Genomic DNA, 23736 nt, shown 5'->3' with positions numbered 1-23736 from the left:
AACTGTTGATTACCTCTTGTATTTACATGTGACTTTCAAGTTGAGTGATTAATTAAATAATAATTTATTAATTGATATAAAAGGTTTTGTAATGAATCAGCTGGGTGTTATGACTAGTCGACATTCAGAATGTCGGCAAGTTGTGTGAATGTCGACAGTCAGCATGCAACATGTCGACAGCAGAATGTTGACATATGATTTATTGCTTATTTTAGCCTAATTCTAACCTCTAACCCTAATCCTAAATCTAACCCTTACCCTAAAAATCAACAAAAAACATGTCAACAATCTCGTGTTGATATGTTAAATGTTGACTATCTGACCGTGTTGACATGTCAACCTAATTGTATGTCGACATATTGGTTGTCGGCCTAACGTCCACGTTGACATTCTGACTGTCGTCATTCAGAACCTGTGGACATTCTGGTGTCGATATTCTGGATGCTGACCTGTTGAAAGTCAACTAGCTATTCGGTTACCCATCAGCTATGCTGGCCACATGATGCAAGTGATGAGTGTCAGGATCAATGTCCAATCTGACCAAACAGATAAGTGGCCAACCTGGATGATACCCCATGTCAGTCAGCACATGGTCAGAGCAACTGTTTCACTTTAAGTCTCAGTTAGATTTTAGGGTGTCTATTTACTAAGCCTTGGATGAAGATAAAGTGAACGGAGATAAAGTCCCAACCAATCAGCTCCTAAGTGGCATGTTACAGGCTGTGTTTGAAAAATGACAGTTAGAAGCTGAATGGTTGGGACTTATCTTTGTTCACTTTATCTCCAAGGCTTAGTAAATAGACCCCTTAGTCTGACTGGACTTGTTTGTGGGGCACATAAAATGCATAATTAGGCCAAATGGACCAACTTGCACGTGTCTTCTGGGAGAAACAATGAGATTGTCTTCTATGATGATACAATAAGGATACAGAAGATGTATAATATCATTTGCCATGGATAAAAGGAACTGTCACATTTATAACGTCCTATGAATTTTCATAAAAAGTGGATTCAATTGTTTTGATATATATTATTTAATATTATACTTACTGGGTACTCCAGAAAAAAATGAGCTCCATCTTCTTTCTTCAAAAGAAACAAACAATTGTAAATATGCTTTAGAAAGAATATGTGGAATAAATACTTGCCATTGTAAATGAGCAATAATAAATAGTTGCCATTATAAATGAGCATATGGTCCTAATTATCTAGGTGTGAGCTTGTCTGATTCATATACATTAAAATTGTAATGGTTTGTAATTTTGGCCATGGCATTTGGGTTCACCTACAGTTGTTTATAAAAAAGGAATCACAATGTATTTTTGTAACACTTTGAAGGTTAGGTAACATCAGCAACGCCTCTTCCTCTTTGGGCACAGAGGTGCAGCAACGCCTCTTCCTCTTTGGGCACAGAGGTGCAGCAACGCCTCTTCCTCTTTGGGCACAGAGGTGCAGCAATGCCTCTTCCTCTCTGGGCATAGAGGTGCATAAGTTGTAGAAGTGTGTAAGCCTGCATAGGCGCATATTTGTGCGCAGTAGCGTCACTAGCAGGATGCGGGCCACACCAAGTGACAAAATCCAAGGGGGTGACACCAAAATAGCAGAGCTGCTCTGCTATTTTGGTGTCACCCCCTCGGATGGTGTCAATGAGTGGCGTGCACCTGTGATGGATGATGCACACCCATTACACCCCCTTCCTCGTGTCAGGAGAGGTGGCTCCGGGAGTGCTGGGCAAGCCACAAGCATGATGTAAACGTGGGTGTGACATGTGGTCATGTCCCGAAACTTCATAGATCAGGCCATGTGCGCCTTGGGGTGCATAAGTGCCACACCGGGTGTGGTGACGCCAAGGGGCGTGCATTCACTTTCTGAGCATGCGCTCAGGTAAATCACACAAGATACGCTACACAAACTGACATTGTACTCTCTCTGCACCAGACACACCTTGTCTGCATTAATTCCTCTTTATAACAGAGTATTCGGTGAGGTCATCTGTCAGGCAACTGGGCCTGTCTGAAATTGGATGAAAAATAGGAGAATTATCTTAAGCACTGCAGCAAATCTGAACGGCTAAAAAAAGAAAAGAATCAATGTTTTAGAATGGTCGAGTCAAATTCCAGAACTCAACCTCATTGATATGCTGTGGCGGGACCTTAACACAGCTGTGCATAAACAAAATAGCCTCAAACATCAACACATAGAAACAAGGCGTGGGCTAAAATTCCACCTATATATGAAACTAATAAAGTCATATGGAAAATGATTACTTCAAGTTATGGCTGGCTCTAAAAGCATGGGCTGAATTTACCGCTTCACACATCATTTGCTCATGACGGCTTTTTGTTGAATAAATTCAGAAAAATTTGTCTTGTTAGAATAAAATTATCAAAGACGAGGAAAATGAGAATGCTAATTCTGTCCTTGTGTAAAAACGTAGATTTAATGAGGGTGAACATTTGAACTTATGAAAGATTAGGGATATTAGGGATTAGAATAGTTAATAAGCTGCATGTAGTTGGTAAGTTGTGCGGCGTGAGCAGGAGGACCAATCAGGAGACGTGTTACGACTTATGGCTGGTACTCCCACTCACACCCTATTCCGCAGCCTTTTTAATGTTGCTAACTTGGATATTCTCCTTGGCTAAGTAGTAATTGCAACTTTAAAATAAATCTTAAATACATTTTTTTTTTTTTTATAAATCTTAAGTTTTAATAAAGTTTGAATAAATTCTGTCTGGCTTGGAAACTGGGGAATCCATTGCTCATTAAATACTTTTGAACAGGCAGACAGATCATTTATGACAACACAATCGTAAGTAGCAAATCACCAAGCAGGCTTCTAGGGACTATGGGCCTGATTCAGACTTGGGCATAGAGTGAGATATCTCTCTCAGAAAAAGTGGAGATGAACCGCGCTGAGTGTCACTAATAGTGAAGATGGACTATCCGATATAGATTAATAGATATTACACATGATAACATAAATACTGATACATTTGTTATTAATGTGATTAATTACGGCTTAGTTGAGATAATCAAGGATTATTTATTATAAAAAACATATATTAAAAAACATTTTAAAAAGAAACAATTTGTAAATCCTCAATGGATAAATCTTGCAAGTGCAAGTTGTATTAGAAACACCAAATAGGTATTATATGAATAAAATTCTTCAGCAGTACAAGATGAAATGTGGGTATCCAAATATATATGAGATGATTGAATATAATGTCACTAATGAAAGTGGGATCCGGGTTATTGTCCAGCTCTTAGTATAATTACCAGCCTCTGTTGGATCATCATGTCCTGAATGTAAAGGCAATATTGCAGTCGGCGTGGTTCCAAAGTGAGAAAGTCCGCTGGATAATGGTTGTAGATGCCGATCCGGAAAAGATGATAATAGATCCAAGATGGAGTGCAGTCGATATTGAGGAACGCCAAACGCGTTTCGATGTGGAATCACCCACACCTTCGTCAGTAGCAGTATCCCCTTGGTGAGAAATGGTGACCTCTGGCTCTGGTTTCTCTTTGAAAACTGAGTAACCAGGCTTCTAGGGACTATGGGCCTGATTCAGACTTGGGAATAGAGTGAGATATCTCTCAACTGATCATCTTGGTGAAACCATGCTGCACTGCAGGTGGGGCAGATTTAAAATGTGCAGAGAGATTTACATTTGGGAGGAGTGTTTCCAAACTGGCATCTAAATTGTAGAATAATAATAAAGCTGTGCAGTATTTGTGGGCTACATGCAAAATCAGCCAGTATTTACCCCACATGTAAAAAAATGTATGTAATTACACCCCTTGCATTGCAATATGGTTTGTTCAGGTTCACAGTTGAGAAAGATATCTCACTCTATTCCCAACTCTGAATCAGGCCCTATATCGGCTGCAGCCCCTGGAAGCAAGGTTGCAGCAGGTGAATGGCTTCCCATTGCTAACTGTAGTCCAGAATGGCAGCCCCAGGGAGAGAAAACACCTCCCCCTGGGACAGCCTGTCTATCCTGGGACAGCCTGTCTATCATGTGATTAGCAGGGTGCACTACCAATGGAAAGTCACTGCTGCTGCTAGGCAGTCACTGGGGTGGCGGATTTTACTGGCGGGACTGCAGCACCTAGGTAAAATCTGCCACTGGTTGTAAGTAAATAAAGTAACAATAAAACTGTTGATAACATTTACTTACGTGAAATAGTGTTTGCTATCTCAGTTGACTTGCTACCTTAAAAGAGAAAAAGAAAGTTAAATAAGAAACAGAGTTATGATTGGCATGAGTTACATAACAGATTCATTTGTCTTTAAATGTTAGTAATAATTCTATTGTGACCATTTTTCACTCTTCACCAAAAGTACAGTATGTTTCACCAAACATGCACTAAATCAGAGGTAGGCAACATTGTTCCATTTGGGTGCTAAGCGTTCAACATTACATTATAGAGCTGCTGTGGAAATTAGGCACAGTGTCAACTGTATAATGACTAAGATACTGTATCTATAACATAATGATACTCACATGTCAATAAGTTTCCGAAAACTATTATAAGTAGGAAGAAGGTTGTCACAGAATATTGGCATGGATTGGAGAAAGAAACAATCATGATGTTTATTTAGTTTGTTGATTATGCAGTCATTGGCCATCCATATTTAAGTTTTGCATTGATATATTCATGATTTGGGTGAAAGATTTAGCGAGAAGATGAAAATAGCTATCTCCAAATCTCCAAGTCAACAAATGCTATGATGATGTCACAATGATGAAGATTCTAAGGCTCGGGAAAACATTGTGTTGCTAGGCACCTATAAGAGAGAGCAAGGGCTAAAGCTCACGTACTCAACAAAAATAACATATGATTAATATTATTTTACACTAACAATAAGATGAATACATCCTGCTTTACATTACCTTCTGTGTTGACTAAGGAATTAAGTTTATCTACAGACTATAGAACATGTGTATGTATATAAAATATAAACAATTAGATATCGTTACGGAAAATTTTTCATTATAAAAGCAAAGAAGAAAACAATTACAAAGCCGGACTGAGGTGTCGGAGACAATGTAAATTAAAGCTGACGTATGCTGGAATACTTTGATGGGACCCTACATTGACCATGAGAAACGTTCCGTCATGTGTCAGATGATCATTAATAGGCTGTTAAAGCAGTGAGTACACTAAAGGAAACTACATATAAAAATGTAGCCACAACACTGAAACACAAATATCCTGAAAATAAAATTCACCCTTTTAATTTGGTGCTTATATTTAATGAGCTCTTTGATGTGCCTTGAGCTCTGGTCTTCTCATTTTGTCTCCCGGAGTAAGGTCTCTGGGGTTTTCACAGCTCACAAATAGTGTCCTGATTTTATATTGCATTAAGTGGCAAATTAGGAAAGATTTTGTGCCTGGCTTCCTTCCTTTCCCTTTCCTGCTTTGGGGAGGTAGGACATTATCCAGAGAGGAGTGAAATAACCACAGTGTTTGATGCATGAAATAATCCCCCCTTTTCCAGTTCCTTCACAGGCCCTGACTCAGCACCAGAGCCAGAATGTAATGTCTTACTGCTTTCATGTGACTGTTACTCACACAGACATTGGTAAAGGTTACACACGGATTAACCTTTGGCTTGGGTGGTCAGGTATTAGTTGAATGAAATACATCTGGGTTTTTGAGATTTCCTAAAGAAATATTTATAATATATAATATATCTATTTTATGATGGAATAAACATTTTGCTACTTTGATAAAGAAGACTGGTGAGTGCCTTTCTATAGTCCCAATACAGACTACTTGCACAACAGACGGTGCAGCCTGTTTGCAAGCTGAAAAAAACACATCAGCTGATATTATGCATATACCGTGAGTGCAAAGACTCTGCTTTGGATATATACATATATATATTAGGGGTGTGCACCGGCCACTTTTCGTGTTTTGTGTTTTGGTTTTGGATCTGGATCTTTCTTCGTGTTTTGGATCTGGATTGGTTTTGCCAAAACCACCCTTCCGTGTTTTGGGTTCTGGGTTTTGTGTTTTGGATCTGTATTTTTTTTAAAAAAAGCATAAAAACAGCTAAAATCACAGAATTTGTTGGTTTCTCTGCTCCTATGCTATTATTAACCTCAATAACCTTAATTTCCACTCATTTCCAGTCTATTCTGAACACCTCACACCTCACAATAGTGTTTTCATGTCCAAAAGGTTGCACCGAGGTAGCTGGATGACTATGCTAAGCGACACGAGTGGGCGGCACAAACACGTGACCCATCTAGGAGTGACACTGCAGTGGCAGACAGGATGGCAGTTAGAAAAACTAGGCCCCAAACTGTACATAATGCAAAGAAAAAAAAGAAGTGCAAGATGGAATTGTCCTTGGGCCCTCCCACCCACCCTTATGTTGTATAAACAGGACATGCACACTTTAACAAATCAATCATTTCAGCGCCAGGGTCTGCCACACAACTGTGGCTGAAATGATTGGTTCGTTTGGGCCCCCACAAAACAAGCTGGCAATTAATGTGTCCCTGCACAAACTGGCTCTACGGAGGCAAGATGTCATCCTCATCCTCCTCATCCACCGATTCCTCACCCTCTTCAGTGTGTACATCCTCATCCTCACAGAGTATTAATTCGTCCCTGCTGGAACCACAGGTCCCTCTGTACGTTCTGGAGGCTGGTCTCCCTGGAAGAGTTGATAATTCATTTTATGAACATCATCTTCTCCACATTTTGTGGAAGCAACCTCCTACGCCTTTCGCTGACAAGGTTCCCGGCTGCACTAAACACTCTTTCGGAGTACACACTGGAGGGGGGGCAACTCAGGTAAAATAGAGCCAGTTTGTACAGGGACCTCCAAATTGCTTCTTTTTCCTGCCAGTACAGGTACGGACTGTCTGACATGCCTACTTGGATGCTGTCACCGATGTAATCCTTTAACAGACAGACGCACGCTTGTCGCTGCTGCTTTGAGGATTCAAGTGCGGCTACAGCCCACACAATTCACAAAGACAGAAAAAAAAAAAGAATATTTTTATTGTTTGTGGAGCACACTTTGAGGGTTACACCACCCTTTAACAGACAGACGCACGCTTGTCGCTGCTGCTTTGAGGATGCAAGTGCGGCTACAGCCCACACAATTCACAAAGACAGAAAAAAGAAGAAGAATATTTAAATTGTTTGTGTAGAACACTTTGAGGTGTCACCACCCTTTAACAGACAGACGCACGCTTGTCGCTGCTGCTTTAAGGATGCAGGTGCGGCTACAGCCCACACATTTCACAAAGACCGAAAAAAAAAAGAACAATATTTTAATTGTTTGTGTAGAACACTTTGAGGTGTCATCACCCTTTAACAGACAGACGCACGCTTGTCGCTGCTGCTTTAAGGATGCAGGTGCGGCTACAGCCCACACAATTCACATAGACAGAAAAAAAAAGAACAATATTTTAATTGTTTCTGTAGCACACTTTGAGGGTGTCACCACCCTTTAACAGACAGACGCACGCTTGTCGCTGCTGCTTTGAGGATGCAAGTGTGGCTACATCGCACACAAGTCACAAACACATTAAAAAAATAGTTTTTTATTTTTTGGAACACTTTGAGAGTTACACCACCCTTTAACAGACAGACGCACGCTTGTCGCTGCTGCTTTAAGGATGCAGGTGCGGCTACAGCCCACACATTTCACAAAGACCAAAAAAAAAAAGAACAATATTTTAATTGTTTGTGTAGCACACTTTGAGGGTGTCACCACCCTTTAACAGACAGACGCACGCTTGTCGCTGCTGCTTTAAGGATGCAGGTGCGGCTACAGCCCACACAATTCACAAAGACAGAAAAAAGAACAATATTTTAATTGTTTGTGTAGCACACTTTGAGGGTGTCACCACCCTTTAACAGACAGACGCACGCTTGTCGCTGCTGCTTTAAGGATGCAGGTGCGGCTACAGCCCACACAATTCACAAAGACAGAAAAAATAACAATATTTTAATTGTTTGTGTAGCACACTTTGAGGGTGTCACCACCCTTTAACAGACAGACGCACGCTTGTCGCTGCTGCTTTAAGGATGCAGGTGCGGCTACAGCCCACACAATTCACAAAGACAGAAAAAAGAACAATATTTTAATTGTTTGTGTAGCACACTTTGAGGGTGTCACCACCCTTTAACAGACAGACGCACGCTTGTCGCTGCTGCTTTAAGGATGCAGGTGTGGCTACAGCCCACACATTTCACAAAGACCAAAAAAAAAAGAACAATATTTTAATTGTTTGTGTAGCACACTTTGAGGGTGTCACCACCCTTTAACAGACAGACGCACGCTTGTCGCTGCTGCTTTGAGGATGCAAGTGTGGCTACATCGCACACAAGTCACAAACACATTAAAAAAATAGTTTTTTATTTTTTGGAACACTTTGAGAGTTACACCACCCTTTAACAGACAGACGCACGCTTGTCGCTGCTGCTTTAAGGATGCAGGTGCGGCTACAGCTCACACAATTCACAAAGACAGAAAAAAAAAGAACAATATTTTAATTGTTTGTGTAGCACACTTTGAGGGTGTCACCACCCTTTAACAGACAGACGCACGCTTGTCGCTGCTGCTTTAAGGATGCAGGTGCGGCTACAGCCCACACATTTCACAAAGACCAAAAAAAAAAGAACAATATTTTAATTGTTTGTGTAGCACACTTTGAGGGTGTCACCACCCTTTAACAGACAGACGCACGCTTGTCGCTGCTGCTTTAAGGATGCAGGTGCGGCTACAGCCCACACAATTCACAAAGACAGAAAAAAAAAGAACAATATTTTAATTGTTTGTGTAGCACACTTTGAGGGTGTCACCACCCTTTAACAGACAGACGCACGCTTGTCGCTGCTGCTTTGAGGATGCAGGTGGAATCTAGACGGGATTTGGAACCGAGGACACACTACCTCCATCAATTGTCTAAATCCCACTGCACTAATGTCGGATACCGGACGCACGTCTAACACCAACATAGCAGTCAAGGCCTCAGTTATACGTTTTGCTTCAGGATGACTGCTGTCGTACTTCATCCTCATCGCTAGGGACTGTTGGAGGGTCAATTGTTTAGTAAAAGTAGTGATGTTCCTACTTCCTCTCTGGGATGATGAACAACTCCCAGCAGCAGCAACAGCACTAGGAGGAAGTGGTTCTTGATCTTTCCCTATTTTATTTTTATCGGAGAAAGTTTGGTCCTCCATTTATGTTATATTGATATATATACGTGCGGCTAAAGCGCACACAAACACAGAAAATATTATTTTATTTTTGCTGGAGAGTAGTGCACTTTGTGGGTTACACCACCCTTTAAGAAATGAGCCAGCCGGCTCTTTACTTATGGGACACAGGCGCACGCTTGGCGCTGCTCCTTTGTTGATGCACGTGCAGCCACAGTGCACACAATTCACAAACACAGAAAATAATTTTTTTTTTGGTTTGGACTGGAGTGTACTTTCGGGGGTTACAGCACCCTTAACGGTCAAGCCAGCCGGCCCTTTACTTATGACACAGGCGCACGCTTGGCACTACTTTGTTGATGCACGTGCGGCTACTGCGCACACAATTCACAAACACAGAAAATAATTTTTTTTTTGGTTTGGACTGGAGTGTACTTTCGGGGGTTACAGCACCCTTAACGGTCAAGCCAGCCGGCCCTTTACTTATGACACAGGCGCACGCTTGGCACTACTTTGTTGATGCACGTGCGGCTACTGCGCACACAATTCACAAACACATAAAATAATTTTTTTTTTGGTTTGGACTGGAGTGTACTTTCGGGGGTTACAGCACCCTTAACGGTCAAGCCAGCCGGCCCTTTACTTATGACACAGGCGCACGCTTGGCACTACTTTGTTGATGCACGTGCTGCTACTGCGCACACAATTCACAAACACAGAAAATTATTTTTTTTTTGGTTTGGACTGTAGTGTACTTTCGGGGGTTACAGCACCCTTAACGGTCAAGCCAGCCGGCCCTTTACTTATGACACAGGCGCACGCTTGGCACTACTTTGTTGATGCACGTGCGGCTACTGCGCACACAATTCACAAACACAGAAAATAATTTTTTTTTTGGTTTGGACTGGAGTGTACTTTCGGGGGTTACAGCACCCTTAACGGTCAAGCCAGCCGGCCCTTTACTTATGACACAGGCGCACGCTTGGCACTACTTTGTTGATGCACGTGCGGCTACTGCGCACACAATTCACAAACACAGAAAATTATTTTTTTTTTGGTTTGGACTGGAGTGTACTTTCGGGGGTTACAGCACCCTTAACGGTCAAGCCAGCCGGCCCTTTACTTATGACACAGGCGCACGCTTGGCACTACTTTGTTGATGCACGTGCGGCTACTGCGCACACAATTCACAAACACAGAAAATTATTTTTTTTTTGGTTTGGACTGGAGTGTACTTTCGGGGGTTACAGCACCCTTAACGGTCAAGCCAGCTGGCCCTTTACTTATGACACAGGCGCACGCTTGGCACTACTTTGTTGATGCACGTGCGGCTACTGCGCACACAATTCACAAACACAGAAAATAATTTTTTTTTTGGTTTGGACTGGAGTGTACTTTCGGGGGTTACAGCACCCTTAACGGTCAAGCCAGCCGGCCCTTTACTTATGACACAGGCGCACGCTTGGCACTACTTTGTTGATGCACGTGCGGCTACTGCGCACACAATTCACAAACACAGAAAATAATTTTTTTTTTGGTTTGGATTGGAGTGTACTTTCGGGGGTTACAGCACCCTTAACGGTCAAGCCAGCCGGCCCTTTACTTATGACACAGGCGCACGCTTGGCACTACTTTGTTGATGCACGTGCGGCTACTGCGCACACAATTCACAAACACAGAAAATATTTTTTTTTTTGGTTTGGACTGGAGTGTACTTTCGGGGGTTACAGCACCCTTAACGGTCAAGCCAGCCGGCCCTTTACTTATGACACAGGCGCACGCTTGGCACTACTTTGTTGATGCACGTGCGGCTACTGCGCACACAATTCACAAACACAGAAAATAATTTTTTTTTTGGTTTGGACTGGAGTGTACTTTCGGGGGTTACAGCACCCTTAACGGTCAAGCCAGCCGGCCCTTTACTTATGACACAGGCGCACGCTTGGCACTACTTTGTTGATGCACGTGCGGCTACTGCGCACACAATTCACAAACACAGAAAATAATTTTTTTTTTGGTTTGGACTGGAGTGTACTTTCGGGGGTTACAGCACCCTTAACGGTCAAGCCAGCCGGCCATTTACTTATGACACAGGCGCACGCTTGGCACTACTTTGTTGATGCACGTGCGGCTACCGCGCACACAATTCACAAACACAGAAAATAATTTTTTTTTGGTTTGGACTGGAGTGTACTTTCGGGGGTTACAGCACCCTTTAACGGTCAAGCCAGCCGGCCCTTTACTTATGACACAGGCGCACGCTTGGCACTACTTTGTTGATGCACGTGCGGCTACTGCGCACACAATTCACAAACACAGAAAATATATTATTTTTTTAGCACTTGGGGGGAGCACCCCTGATGGACAGAGCACCCCCTGGACAACACTGCAGCACTCCTTTAGGACTGGGACACTGCACAGGACTTTGGAGTGAACACAGCCCCTATGGAGAACTGACTGCACAACACAGTCCAGCCAGCCCCTATGGACTTTGAAGTAGTGGACACAGCCCCTATTAACAACAGCAGCACAGCACAACACAGCCAGCCCCTATGGACTTTGAAGTAGTGGACAACAGCAGCACTACACTACACTACACTACACAGCCCTAACTCCCACCCTCCCTCTTCACTGTCCACAGCCGAGTGAGAAAATGGCGCCGACGTGGGTACCTTATATAGGATCCAAAACCCGCGAGACTCGGAAGGCGGGATGATGACGTTTTGCCTCGATTTCAGATCCGAGTCAGGCGGGAAAAGTCGAGCCTGATTCGGATCGGACTCGGATCGGGGGGGCTCGGGGGGGTTCGGATTTCAGAAATCCGAACCCGCTCACCCCTAATATATATATATATATATATACACACAGTATATATATATATATATATACACCATATATATATATATATATATATATATATGTATATATATAATCATGTATGTTCACTGTATGTGCACAGCCCATAACATTTTGTGCTAGCTGATGAAGGTGGTAAATTTAGGGGTATATTTCTCAAACCTTGGAGAGAGATAAGGTACCACCAATCTACTTAATTTTTCAAACACAGGGGTCTATGTACTAAGCCTTGGAAAGAGATAAAGTGGATGGAGGTAAAGTACCACCAATCAGTTCCTAACTGTCATTTTTCTTACACAGTCTGAAAAAGTGACAGTTAGGAGCTGATTGGTTGGTATTTTATCTCCATCCACGGTGTCTATCTTAGTATATAGCCCCCACAGCCTGTAACATGACAGTAAGAAGCTGATTGCTTGGTACTATTATCTCTCTGTATGGTTTTTATTTTGTCACTCCAATTTTTTTCATACATTCTTTTTCAACTGTGGAAGGCGGGAAGTGGGGGATGTAGGATACTTGAATGGGTGGGGGCTCTCTCAGTTCTATCATGAACACATTACGAGTCAGCCCTGACCTTAAGTGGGGGGTCTCAGCAGTGACAGGCAGCTTGGCTGCAAACCAGATCTGTCTGTCATTGAATAAGGTAAATGCTCTTTTGTTGTGCACTCACTCAGTTCCTATAATCTTCTCAGGGAAAAATAGGCATAAATTAATATCAGTGCAAATCCATATACACTTAATAAGCAACAATGATGACATCCAGGGAAATTGGGGGATGGCTCCAGAGTAACTGTATCAACAACTACAGGTTCCTCTCTGGTTCCATTATACCCTGTAAGTAAGGTCCTTAAATGCTCAGGACTGTATAAAAGGCACCTCATCAGTCAGGAAAGGTCAGGTCTATGATGTCTCTATCCATCTACAGGTCTCACATATTTAACTAATCATAAGTATCCTAAGTATGAGTCATATAATAATTTGTAGTAATTAACAGCAGCCGCAGTATATTTCCAATCCATCACAGATGTTAAACTGTAATCAGTCCTTTATTTTATTGCTACAGACAACTCCAAAAAACAATTCACATAAAGGTCTTATCTGTATAATCATTGCTCACAGTTATTTTTGATCTGTGCTATCTCACTCCGATCAGCCATAAAACCTGCAATAAACGTCATTATCAGACCGCACCACATACTGCAGATAAAAGTTATCTGTTCATTGGTGTCCAAGTATTAGTGAACATTTTCACTTTGAGCACTTAGGGGCTGATGCAGGGTTGGGTATAAGAATATTTATATGAATATGTAATGACCCTTTTTGTACAGTACATGCACATGTGGAGATTTGGATGTGTCTTACGCTTATGCCTGCTTGCACTTGGAGTAGCAGGAAAGAGGATGGGAGAGACGCACAAGTGTTGAGTGAGCACTATAAGGCGAGTTTATGCAGATGCATATTATGCCGATCAGTGGTTCTCAAACTCGGGACTCCCACACAATTCACGTTTTCCAGGTCACCCAGCAGGTGCACAGGTGCATTCATTACTCACTGACACATTTTAAAACCGAGTTTGAGAACCTGTGATGAAGACCAAAACATAGACACGTCACAAGGTGAGTCCAGTTCTGGAAGGGGACCATGTGCACCAGTTTTATGCCAGGAGAGGACAGTAGCATATGCGCCAGGCTGCCGCCAGGAGATACCAGAAGCATATACACCTAGTTTACTCCAGTGGATGTGGCTTCACTGTATTAGCAATAAATGCTATGACTACGTTGTACATGGTCACAATGGACTTCTCACGCAATATAGTATTTTAATGAATAATATACAATACATTTCAATACAATTAAATACAGATACATAAGTTATATATAAGTACTAATTAAGTTCAATTAATTAGGTTCAATTAAAAACAAGCATTTCATGTCTTCTCTTTTAAAAAATTAAATGGGAATTTGTTGTGTGATTGTAAATATCATTTAAGTAATGTAAATAGATCACAGCAGCCACACTAATAAATAATAATAATAATAATAATAATAATAATAGTATCAGTAGGAGGCATTAAGATGCACTCAGCCAATCAGACGCGGCTGCCAAGTGACATCATCATCAGTGCATATTTTGCACCCTGGGTGTAGCAACTGCACGTGATACGTACCTGACCGGCCCTCATGTGTCTTTGTTGTGTTCTGCATGGTACCCAGCCAGGCCCCCTCCATCCAAATCTACATAGGGATGGATGTATAAGAATTTATCTTGCAACTGATTTGCACAACCCGCCCCACCCAATTTGCATCAAAGCAACATGCTTACATCCTACTCCACATTAGCCCGTTAATGAGTACATTGTTTTATACATATGTATTATGGATTTTTCCTTTATTAAAGACTTCAAAAACAAGTAACAAATGTGTTTCTGACATGGAAGTCAGTGTAGAAATACTTTTGTTAACAGTTTGTGTAAATAGTTTGTTCAAGTTCTGTTTATGATGCACATCCAACATTATTATTTTTATATCCAGAGAAAAAACTGTCAGGTGTAATGCTCTGCATAAGCATGAGGGAGCCTCCTATTTATCAGGACTGCGACTATTTCAGTACATAAAGATAGACTACTTTTGCCAAAGTTCCATTGTGGTCATTGGAGGAGCTATCCTGCTTGCTGGCATGCTTCTCATTCAGGGGATAGAGTGTTAAAGTGATCATCTGTTTCCCAGGTGTCGTCAAGTTGTGGGATTCCTAGATTGCTCTTTATTTCAAACCTGATTCCATTTGGGTCACATGTTCTGAAACTTCCTATGGATCACAGACCTCTAGTATAAAGCCTGTTACTAACTGTGTCTCAGTGTCTGTGCAACGTTACTTTCAGGTCTTTTCTTGGACTCCTGCCAGATCCCTGCTGTGCCTGTGGATTGCTGTGGACTTTGTTGTATTCCAGATGAACTTCTGATGTCAGTCACCCGTTGCACTACAGGTCCCAGCATTCCTATTGCCTAAGTATTGCTGATTGCTTCATCACTGCAGTTTCACTATTTTGCTGCACTATTTACTTTCCCTGTTGTCTTTCCGTTCCTGTGGATATTGAATTCATCCTTGTTACAGTTGTCAACTGCACTGTTACAGTGTCATCTCTGCATCATGGGGCTCAACCCCGCTCTGAACCCTAGCCACACTACAGGGCCCAACCCTGCTACAATCTTCTCCGCATCACAGGGCCCAACCCCGCTACAATCTTCTCTGCATCACAGGGCTCAACCCTGCTACAGTCTTCTCCGCATCCCGGGGCTCAACTCCGCTACAATCTTCTCTGCATCACGGGGCTCAACCCTGCTACAGTCCTCTTCGCATCCCGGGGCTCAACCCCGCTACAGTCTTTTCCGTGTCACAGGGCTCTGAGCTCTAGCCACGCCGCGGGGCTCAACCCTGTCCTGGAATCTCATCGTCTTACAGGGCTTAACCATGCTCCGACTTCACTACTCCACAAGGCTCAAGTTTGCTTCATCTCTCACTGCACCGCAGGGCTCGGTCCTGTCCCGGAACTATATTATTCTGCAGGGTCCGCTCTGCTCCGTATTTCCCTACTACGTTAGTTCTTATATGCTAAAGACTGCTTATATATATTTGGGGATTTTTTTCTATACATATTAATGCATATGTGAATCGCTGTGCTGTTTGAGACTTTATTTGAGACCTTGCTGATTATGAATCTTATGTGAATAAATTCTATTTTACTTTTATCATGTGCTACTGAGTTTCATGGAAAGGTCATTCCTAAGACCACCCCAGTTTATTGTGCCTAGTAGGCCTGCCTCCCTCCAGGAGTCTCAAGTGTCGGCAGCCGTGACACTATTCCACTAGCCTAATAACTCCAAGACCTGGATTTGTCCTCACTATAGAATCCTGGAATACCATTCAGCTGATAGGAGACAAAACTCCACTCTCCAGTATTTCCTGGTAGGAGCCTAAACTCCACACACCAGTTGTTACACAGCACTGAGCTGCCAACCCCTTATATCAAGTCCTTTTAGAACATCTCAATTTCCATGATGGTGGAATACACCTTTGTGAATGTAACTCCTTAGTATGACCCTTGGTATTGGGGATCCCTACAGAGGGGCTGAATGCGATGTGCAAGTATACTCCCCCTGTTTTCTAGCTACCACCTGTGGTGTGAGTGCTGTAGTGTCTGAGAGTGTAAAGGTGTTTTTTGACATAATAACTTGTAGTCCAGACTTGAAAAAAATAAAATATATATTTTTTTAATCAATACATAAAATACAATCAAACATAGGTCAAAATACTGTACGTCTAGCTTCAGCTACTGGAATTTCTGCCTAGAAACTCTCCCTCTCTGTCCTTTGCATAGTCTTTTATTAAACATCTTATCAATTATTCTATACTGAAGCATTTGACAAGAATCACAAAATTTATATGAGGTCAAAATAATATGCATTAAACTGGTAGACTAATGATTTCATTAATTGACAGTGCTTGTCTGTCATTTCTCTGGGAAAACCTCTCTTCTGTAATTGGTCACTTGTCATCAATCTAGATAAGTACTGACAATAGGATGGACTTTAGATCCATAGCATACTGTACCAAGTCTCTTTGGGCTTATTCCAAGATGTTCTGCCGAATGTGGTAGTTTGTGGTCAACGTGTCACATGTGACCAGGCCTACACCTGGGGACAGAAAAACTCAATATACTAGTACTAGTAGATGTTAGGTTACTTCTGCTTTTTCGGTATCTTGTGAAAGACCAGTTCTTAGTTCACATTTATTACAGTGGCCATTTTAACTCAGAATTATATTTGAACTAACTTTTACAGAAATGTCTACATATTGTATTACTTCTTTCACACCCTTATAATTACTCATATTAACTATTATATAAGCTCTTTATATACATTTTATTAAGCTATATAGATTAATTAGCTGTTCAAGCTTTGCATTATTCAATTACTTGCTAGAAATTTCCGAGATGTTACTTCTGCTTATTTTCTCTTCATTTCTATGTACTGTCTTGAATGAAAGTCAGCTGGCAGCCATTTTATAATTCTAAAACTCACTTATTCCTAAAAGGTGCATTTTCTATATTTAAGCTATGAAAGACCCAAAAGCTTTAATTTCTAACTTTCATATAATTCCTTATTACTTATTTATATATTTAGCTTTAACATATATTGTTGTTTATTAGATATTGCTATTGCTTTATATCTGCTGGTCCTTAGAACTATAGATTATTAATGTGTGATCAAATAGAATTATTCTTCATGCATATATATGAGAAAGCAGGATTTTAGGTGCAGGCACATATCAAATTTACCTGGATAGAATAATGGAACTGAGACATTGTTACTGAAGATAGGTATCTATGATAATGAGGAGTCCTTCCTCTAGTTAACTCCTCCAGCTGTACAGAGGGGATGCAGTCAGGAAGCCAATGGTCGAAATGCCAACCGCCGGCTTCCCGACTGTCTAATCCATGCAGGGGTCTAATGACAGGTGTAGAAATCCCAACACCTGTCATTTTACCTACGTCGGGAGCCCGATGCCCGGCATACCGAACGAAGGTAAGCCGGGTGGCGGGCGCGGACAGCCACTGGAGGGGAGGGTTAGGTTAGTTGCTCCCGGGGGGGACTCGGGTTAGGCACCTCCCCGGGAGGGTTAGGCTAGGGGAAGTGGGGTTAGGGTTAGGCACCCCCGGGGGGAGGTTAGGGTTAGGCACCCCTCGGGAGATTTAGGTTTAGGCTGCGGGGAAGGGGAGGTTAGGGTTAGGCACCCCTAAGGGAGGGTTGGGGGGGTTAGGTTAGTTATAGTTAAAAATACTTACCTGGCGGGATCTTCAGTTGCCGGTCTTCCGGCGTCGGGATCTGAACCGCCGGACATGCGGCTGGCGGTATTTCATACCGATCTTGTACAGAGCTCCCTGCCTCAGAGGGATACAAAATACATGGCCATATATAGACTTATTGTAATATATTTGATAATTCACCTGGCAACCTTTCAGAAACAAAACATGTCAACCTACCTTTACACAATGCACAACACTCCTATACACACCCTTAGATGCTGTCTATACCCCCTCAGCCACAATATATGCTGCACAAATGTAACGTCCATGAATATCCACTGGCAATTGAGGAGGCTTGTCCCAGTATTGTATAGCAGGATTTTGTATAGAAGTGGGGAAGCAAAAAATTGATGGTGTAAAATACTACTGCCCTCACCAGTTTACAATTGTTGTTATCTGCACATTTCTGCTGAACACAAAAAACATTTACCATAATTTTACCAATTTATCTACACTTTTACCTTCCTGCACATTTAAAGATTAGCCCCACAGCATTTAGGGGCCTATTCATTAAACCTAAAAATTCTCTAGAGATAATTAGGTTTAGAACTCGCATGGAGTTCTACCTAATTATAGGTGGAATTCATCATTCCACCTCTCCATTAAGTATCTATTCCGTAAAGCTGTCATTTTTGCGATGACAGCTTTTCGGGAAATAGATACTTTTCCCTGCCTACACTACCTTATCGCATCTGGAAACAGTGCTGCGCATGCGCTGTTACATCTGTAAAACCAGCGCATGCACAGCACTGCCTACAGATGCGTTAAGTTTGTGTACCCCCCTGACCCCCCCCTCACAGTTGCGAATAGTAACTGCATCAAATTCCGAAAATTCATAATTTATCGGAATTTGATGAATACCACAATTTCCACATCCCCATACTAATGTATGGGAAGTGTGGAAATTAACGCAGGGGAACTTAGCAAGGAGATATCTGTGATATCTCCTGTACTAAGGCCCTCATTCAGAGCCACTCGCAAGCGGCAGTACGCTCGTTCCGAGCGATGTTCGCACATCTGCGCATGCGTATGGTTTTTAGTACGCATGCGCGAACCAGTCAGTGCGGCCGAAAATCGTTGGTACGCAATATAGCGAGGGCCTGCTATTTTGAGTGACAGAATGAGGCGTATGTGGGTGGTAACAGGGGAAGGTGCTTGAAAACGGGGAGTGGAGATCTGAACGCAGGCGTGCTTAAAGGTCAAAACGGGCGTTTTAAGGGAGTGCATATTTAATACAGCAGCGTCATTGACCACGTCACTTGGTTTTTTTTAACTCAGAACTGCTCGCAAAATAGCGGTTGAAAACACCAACCACAAGAATAGCGAGCAGTTCATACGCTGTACGATGTACTCGATTAATCTAATAAATAGCGGACATGACGTATGGTGCGTGCGGCCAGGGGGCGTTTTTATCAAATAAACGAGCGTATGTTTTGCTCGCTTGTTCAGACTTAGAGGTGGGAACAGACTGCAAAGAGCGAACGGTTCATTTAAATAGCCACCCCCTTTATCATAACGACCGTCCGCAAATAGCGTCCGGCTCTGAATCAGACCCTCTGTACATAAACAATCATGTACATAGAACACATGTATATATGCATAGCATGCATACACAATTAACTATACATAGCATACATATATAGTATACCCCTTGTTTTTGAACGAACGACCACAAATAGCGAACGGCTCTGAATCAGGCCCTAAGTCTGTTCATGAATACCAAAATAACGTTATTTAAGGAAAATGTCCTTAAAAACGTTATTTTAGTGTTGATGAATAGGCCCCACAGTGAGGTTTCTGAAATACAAACATTGGGCTGATTTATAGATCCAAATATCTGCAAATATGTAGTACAGGTTGAGTCTCCCATATCAAAATATTCCGAAATACGGAATATTCCGAATTACGGAATAATTTTGGCATGACTGAGATAATAAAACCTTTGATTTTTGATGGTTCAATGTACACAAACTTTGTCTAAGGCACAAATTATTAAAAATATGGTATAAAATTAACTTCAGGCTGTGTGTATAGGGTGTAAATGAAACATACATTTATTTCATGTATGTACATAAACTTTGCTTGAGCCACAAAATTATTTAAAATATTGTATAAAATGAGCTGCAGGCTATGTGTATAAGGTGCATATAACACATATATGCATTCTGTGTGTATATTGGGGTCCCATTCCCAAGATATTTCATTATGATATGCAATTATTCCAAAATACGGAATATTCCGTTATCCAAAATACCCCTGGTCCCAAGCATTTTGGATATGGGAGACTCAACCTGTATACCATAAAATGAGTAAACACATGTTAAAATAGAGATTCTCACTCCTGGCGGGATTCTGGCGCCGGGATGCTGAGCGCCGACATTCTGTGCGCCAAGATCCCAACTACATCCCATGCATACCATTTAATATTTTGGATTGTGTAAGGTCCATGAGTAAAATTAAAAGATTTTTATTCAACATTCAGCAGGCCAATATGTCCTGACACCCTAGTGCTGTACCAATATGTCCTGACACCCTAGTGCTGTGCCAATATGTCCTGACACCCTAATGCTCTGCCAATATGTCCTGACACCCTAATGCTCTGCCAATATGTCCTGACACCCTAGTGCTGTGCCAATATGTCCTGACACCCTAGTGCTGTGCCAATATGTCCTGACACCCTAATGCTCTGCCAATATGTCCTGATACCCTAATGCTGTGCCAATATGTCCTGACACCCTAGTGCTGTGCCAATATGCCCTGACACCCTAATGCTCTGCCAATATGTCCTGACACCCTAATGCTCTGCCAATATGTCCTGACACCCTAATGCTGTGCCAATATGTCCTGACACCCTAATGCTATGCCAATATGCCCTGACACCCTAGTGCTGTGCCAATATACCCTGACACCCTAGTGCTGTGCCAATATGTCCTGACACCCTAGTGCTGTGCCAATATGCCCTGACACCCTAGTGCTGTGCCAATATGCCCTGACACCCTAGTGCTGTGCCAATATGTCCTGACACCCTAATGCTCTGCCAATTTGCCCTGACACCCTAGTGCTGTGCCAATATGTCCTGACACCCTAATGCTGTGCCAATATGCCCTGACATCCTAGTGCTATGCCAATATGTACTGACACCCTAGTGCTGTGCTAATATGTCCTGACACCCTAGTGCTGTGCCAATAAGCCCTGACACCCTAGTGCTGTGCCAATATGTCCTGACACCCTAGTGCTGTGCCAATATGCCCTGACACCATAGTGCTGTGCCAATAAGCCCTGACACCCTAGTGCTGTGCCAATATGTCCTGACACCCTAGTGCTGTGCCAATATGCCCTGACACCATAGTGCAGGCCCTGCCAACCTGTCTCTTTGCTATTATAGAATGCTAAAACTGTGGCAGAGCATGCTGGGACTTGTAGTTTCACAGCAGTTGGAGAGCCACAGGTTGGCCGGGCCTGACCTAGTGTAACACAAGTAAAATGTTTGCATATTATTATTAGCTAAACATAAAAAATATAAATATTAAAAATAATGTTATGATATATCATTGATGTAATCCAATTGGAAATGTAAAAAATCTGTATATTTGTAAATGTCGTGGGAGATGTATCAAGCTTGATAAAGAGTGGAAAAGTGAACCAGTGGAGAAGCAACCAATCGGCTTCTATCTTTAATTTTACAGAATGTACCTGATAAATGTTATCTTGAAGCTGATTAATGATAATGAGAAACTTCTCCACTCGTCCACTTCTCTACTCTTACCACTGATATATCTCCCCCCATACTCTCATACCTGGTGCAAAACCACAGCTCCAAATTATCCAAGGGGGTGGAGCTTATTGGAAGCGGTAGTCACTTTATGGGAATAGTTTTACGTATCTGGGAAGCGTTTAGGTGAATTGGGGCATGGTGTGGATACATAATGGGTGGATCTTATTTTATTCCAATTATCATTTCAAATGTTCAGTGATATGACAAACATGAATAACGCACTCACTGTGGAAGGTTTGCATTTATGGATTAGCAGAATATTTAATAGTAGAGACTGGATTGTTGTACTATCAATATGTAGCTGTAATTCTATTGCATTGGTGCTAATGCTGTGTGAGAGATGCTCAGTCCCTAAACCAAATAAAAAGTAATATAATATAATCTGTTGCTGGAGACTTGTTGATGGGAGTGACACTGAAATAACTTTATAGTGCAATGTATAATGATGAAGGGCAAATATGATACCTGACATAAAATGTTCTTGGTTGTAAACGTATTTGGAATTGCCAACCTTACATAACCCACCTACCATTGAAAAAAGTCCTGATCTTAAAGATTGGCACATTTAATGCTTTGTAAGATGCTCACATTCTAACTGCATAAACCAGAGGTAATTCAAACCATGGTACGGGATACGTTTAGGAAGCCGGCGGCCGCAATACCGACCGCCGGCATCCCGAATCCTCAATCCCGGCTAGGGTTAAATGACAGGCGTCTAAAATCTAGACGCCTGTCATTTTCCCGACGCCAGGAGACAGGCGCCTGCCATACCGATCGAGCGGATGCCGGGCACCACAAGCGGACAGCCGCGGGGGGGAGGGTTAGGTTTAGGGCACCCGGGGGGGACTTAGGGTTAGGCACCCCCCCCCCCCGAGGGTTAGGGATAGGCTAGGGGGAGGGAGGTTTAGGGTTAGGCACCCCCGGGGGAGATAGGTTTAGGCAGCAGGGAAGCGGGGGTTAGGCACTTAGAAGAGGGAGGTTAGGGTTAGGCACTTGGGGGGGGGTTAGGGTTAGGCACCCCTATGGAGGGTTAGGGTTAGGGGGGTTGGTTAGGTTAGTAAGTACTTACCTTAGGGACGATCTGGATTTCCAATGCTGTCGGGCTCTGCTCTTTTGTCGGGCTGCCACTGCCGGTAATCGAACTGCCGGCCATGCGGCAGCCGTTATTTCATAGCGAATGCCATGCTACCTGTGATTTTATTTCTTCATTTTTTGCTATTATGCATTTTTCAGAAATGTGTATTTAAAATGCCTTGTATATTTGTTCATATTTGTATAACAAACACTAAAGTAGACAACAAAACTTAGAGTTTGTTAATGTATCTTGTTAACTAATATTTTGTTGATATAGTTTCCTCAGCATCCCTTCATAACCTTGTTATATAAGCCATGCTTTCATCTCTGATGTTCAGGGGCATACCTGACACTTATATAGTAATATGCTAAGGGAACATGCAGGAAATTAAACTGCAGGAAAAAATCATTTATATTGAGGAATTAAGTGATGGCTAACCTCTCCCCTCCCCATACCCAGAAAAAGCTGAATCTACCGTTTCCCATTATGATATACGTCATTGTGATGTCCAAGGCCACAGGGAAAGCTACTTCTGTGTCAGAAACAAGACCCAGAATCATTTTTCCACCACACACTTTGAGAGGAAATGGTTCCTGAGGAAACCACAAATCCAGTACTAAAAGTTCAGATGACTGTGTCAGTCAGATGTCATTGAGGTATAATTCCCTTGTAGTACTCATAAAGAAGACATACTCATAATAGAGGTTCAGATTAATGGAGACGAACAGAGGGGTGAAACAATGCCAGTCAGAAATTATCACAGTATAAAACACTTTTAAAATAATATTAAATTCAACAGTATCACCTACAGTAAGCTTAAATTATTATATTTCCAAAATTGCTTTACATCGGGCCTAGCATACATACGTAGAAGTACAGGTGTATCTATCATGGGTGCGGTGTCCAGTTTTGGCCGGACACCCTGCACAAAGGTCCAACCAATGTGCCTGCCCGCCTGATGTGCTGGCTCCC

This window comes from Taudactylus pleione, unplaced genomic scaffold (genome assembly GCF_031769625.1).
Source record: "Taudactylus pleione unplaced genomic scaffold, aTauple2 ptg000366l, whole genome shotgun sequence".
NCBI lineage: Eukaryota > Metazoa > Chordata > Amphibia > Anura > Myobatrachidae > Taudactylus > Taudactylus pleione.
This window is presented reverse-complemented; position numbering follows the sequence as displayed.